This window comes from Lolium rigidum, chromosome 4 (genome assembly GCF_022539505.1).
Source record: "Lolium rigidum isolate FL_2022 chromosome 4, APGP_CSIRO_Lrig_0.1, whole genome shotgun sequence".
NCBI classification, from domain to species: Eukaryota; Viridiplantae; Streptophyta; class Magnoliopsida; order Poales; family Poaceae; genus Lolium; species Lolium rigidum.
This window is the reverse complement of record NC_061511.1, coordinates 17,013,825-17,018,077: the sequence shown is the minus strand read 5'-3', so window position 1 is coordinate 17,018,077 and position 4,253 is coordinate 17,013,825. Positions and strand designations below refer to the sequence as shown.

The 4,253-nt window shown below is 45.8% G+C and overlaps 1 pseudogene; it reads left to right on the top strand.

Moving 5' to 3' along the window:
• Positions 1–312: 312 nt before the first annotated feature.
• LOC124706936 lies at positions 313–1,286 on the top strand (annotated as a pseudogene).
• Positions 1,287–4,253: the final 2,967 nt, after the last annotated feature.

The following is a 4,253-nucleotide window of genomic DNA, read 5'->3' as shown; positions in this document are numbered from 1 at the left end:
ATTCACCCCTCAGATATACATGTGAATTTATGCTAGTTTTTATGCTAATTACATTTTTATAATGTAAAATTTCCGTTGAATTTTAAAATATATCATAGTAGAATTTGATGGCAAATTTGTCTTTGTAGTAACACGACAACGTGCAAAACAATAGTTTTAGACAACCGGAGCCGGATGCCCGGAACAAATCGGTCAAAGTACGACTAGCAATCACCTTCTTCGAAACTTCTTATAATGATGGACTAACCTATGTAACAGAGTTACACATAGAGAGAGGAGATAGAAAGCGAGGGAGGCAGGGGAGAGAGAGAGATGGCAGGCGCGGTGAAGGTGTACGGGGTTGTGGCGTCTCCGTTCGTTGCGACGGTGCTGTTGTGCCTGGAGGAGACCGGCGTCGGCTACGAGCTCGTCCCCGTCGACATGGCTGCGCGGGAACAGAAGACCGAGCCCTACCTCTCCCGAAACGTAAGCTTCCAATCTTCATCTACGATTCAGATGCGCAATTACTGTTCCCCGCAATCAGACAAGCTCAGCTGTATGCGGTATGCCGGTCTGGGATAAACTTCTCTTCCCGGTGATTGTGTTGTCTATGATCTTCATTGTTATTTAAGAAAATTTTGCATATGTTAACACTGCAGCCGTTCGGCAAGATCCCTACATTTGAGGACGGGGAAATCACGCTGTTCGGTATGACACCAATCGACAGTTTAACATCACCTCGCAAATCATCATCACATACCTTAACTTGTCTTACCAACTAGATACTAATCTGCAGCGACAACATCACAGAATCTCGCGCAATTTCGCGGTACATCCTCCGCAAGTACGGACCTGCGCGCCGGCACCCCCAAAGATCTCCTACGAGAATCCAACCCTGAGGAATCAGCCATGGTGGACGCGTGGACGGAGGTGGAGGCGCACCAGTACCACCCGGCCATCTCCAACATAGTCCGGCAGTGCGTCATCATGCCGCTGATCGGGGGCGCCCGCGATCAGGCAGTGGTGGACGAGAACGTTGGGAAGCTGGGGAAGATCTTGGACGTGTACGAGGCGCGGCTGTCGAGCTCGCCGTACCTGGGCGGAGACTTCTTCAGCAGTTCAGCCTCGCTGATCTCACGCACTTTGCCTTCACCTACTGCCTCATGGCCGGCACTGAATACACGCCGCTGCTGGAGAAGCGCGCCAGCGTCGGGGCATGGTGGGGAAGGAGCATGGCCAGGCCGGTGGTGAGGAAGGTGGCCGCTCTCATCGACGTCGGGTTGCTGAAGCAGATGTCGTCTTCTTAATGTTTCAACACATTATTCATATCGGAGCCTCATTAGGTTCTACCATATGGCGTTGTTCAGATCCACAGTGTTTGCACACATTTTGTTCTATGAAATAGATGTTTGCCTGAAGTACCATAAAAAATAAAACAAGAATGTGTAGTTTCTAGGAAGTAATTTGTAGTCTTGTAGAGACAAACTACAACATGAGAAATCAGCTCACGGGCACAAACTACAGCAAGCAAATACCAGATAAAGAAGTATAGCAAAACTTGAAAACGTTCATAACTTATTGCTGAACCCATTGAAACTTGTAAGACACATTTTTTTTTTTAGCATGAATCATGCAAACGGTTCAATTTACACTCTAGTAGTTTCGTTAAATATAGCTAACTCGTTGTTTACCAGAAACCTCTATGGAGATATTTGTTAAGCCTATGATCTAGAGATGTTTGCCATAATACATATACATTGCATTGTTTATTTATTTAATGAAAATAATTCAAGGATATTTTATTTAAAAATATAGTTTACCATTTAGCATAAAAAAAATTTACTAGAGGATACATTACAATTATATAATAAATATATAAATTCAATTAAAATTTGGCAACATTGCTATGTGGCTAAATGTCTTAATTAAATGATAGAAGATTGCACTTTTTAATATTATAACATGATTCACAAAAATACTGTAACATGGAAATAAAGAACTTTGAAAATTATAAGAGTTCAGTATAAATTGTAACTATTTTAATTTATTTCGGACCATCGCACATATGGATTCGAGGAGGAAGAGACCTTTTTTTATTTCTTTTCCGCACTTAAGTTGTTCAAGAAAACGTCTCCCAAATCCAGACCAAGAACCAAGAGCTAGCAGCTGTGGGCACCATTGACAAATACCAGTTATCATAGACTAGGTTAGTGAAGCTTGTACGCAGAGTATTTGCTTCCCTTCCCGGAGGAAACCTTCGATGACTCCTCACTCGTGGCAAAGAACAACAACGCTTCCGGCTCGTTGTGGGCGACCTCAACCAAAAACACTGATGCCTCCTCGTTCACGCTCAAGAAGGTTGACCCCTCCTCGACGACCTCCACCAAGAACGTCGACGCTGAGCCCTCCTTGCTCGCCATCAAGACCGTTGTATCCAGCCACTCCTCCTCGGCCCCATTAGCTGGCCACCACCCGTACATCGCGCGACGGCTGGACTCCCACTCTCTTCTATGTACAGTACCCTCTCTGCGGATAGAAGTTAGGGTGCCCTTCCCCTTTTTAGGGAAGTGCCTCAACAACGTTATCTCATGGAACTTCGAATGCACGATGAGCGAGTGAAGAAGCAGGCATGAGCGACAGCGCGGTGCACTAGGAGAAGAAGAAGATGTCTGATACGTCTCCAACGTATCGATAATTTCTTATGTTCCATGCTACTTTATTGATGATACCTACATGTTTTATGCACATTATATGTCATATTTATGCATTTTCTGGAACTAACCTATTAACAAGATGCCGAAGAGCCAGGTGCTGTTTTCTGCTGTTTTTGGTTTCAGAAATCCTAGTAAGGAAATATTCTCGGAATTGGACGAAACTTTCGCCCAGGGTCCTATTTTTGCACGAAGCTTCCAGAAGACCGAAGAGATAACGAAGTGGGGCCACGAGGCGGCCAGATGACAGGGCGGCGCGGCCCAAGCCCTGGCCGCGCCGGCCTGCCCCCTGGGCCCCTCGTGTGGCCCCCCGCGTTGCCCTTCCGCCTACTTAAAGTCTCCGTCGCGAAACCCCCAGTACCGAGAGCCACGATACGGAAAACCTTCCAGAGACGCCGCCGCCGCGAATCCCATCTCGGGGGATTCAGGAGATCGCCTCCGGCACCCTGCCGGAGAGGGGATTCATCTCCCGGAGGACTCTACACCGCCATGGTCGCCTCCGGAGTGATGAGTGAGTAGTTCACCCCTGGACCATGGGTCCATAGCAGTAGCTAGATGGTCGTCTTCTCCTTGTTGTGCTTCATTGTTGGATCTTGTGAGCTGCCTAACATGATCAAGATCATCTATCTGTAATACTATATGTTGTGTTTGTCGGGATCCAATGGATAGAGAGTACTATGATTATGGTGATTATCAATCTATTGTTTATGTGTTGTTTATGATCTTGCATGCTCTCCGTTATTAGTAGAGGCTCTGGCCAAGTTTTTGCTCTTAACTCCAAGAGGGGGTATTTATGCTCGATAGTGGGTTCATGCCTTCATTGACACCTGGGATCGTGACAGTAGGTTCTAAGGTTGTGATGTGCTGTTGCCACTAGGGATAAAACATTGATGCTATGTCTAAGGATGTAGTTGTCGATTACATTACGCACCATACTTAATGCAATTGTCTGTTGCTTAGCAACTTAATACTGAATGGGGTTCGGATGATAACCTGAAGGTGGACTTTTTAGGCATAGATGCAGTTGGAGGGCGGTCTATGTACTTTGTCGTAATGCCCGAATTAAATCTCACTATATTTATCATATCATGTATATGCATTGTTATGCCTTTCTCTATTTGTCAATTGCCCGACTGTAATTTGTTCACCCAACATGCTTTTATCTTATGAGAGAGACACCTCTAGTGAACTGTGGACCCCGGTCCTATTCTTTACATAGCATACAATCTACTGCAATTGTGTTTTACTATTTTCTTTGCAAACATCTTCCACTCGATACGTTTAATCCTTTGTTACAGCAAGCCGGTGAGATTGACAACATCACTGTTTCGTTGGGGCAAAGTACTTGGGTTGTGTTGTGCAGGTTCCGCGTTGGCGCCGGAATCCCTGGTGTTGCGCCGCATCACATTTCGCGACCATCAACCTTCAACGTGCTTCTTGGCTCCTCCTGGTTCGATCAACCTTGGTTTCTTTCTGAGGGAAAACTTGCCACTGTGCGCATCATACCTTCCTCTTGGGGTTCCCAACGGACGTGTACATCTACGCGCATCAAGCCTGTTTTCT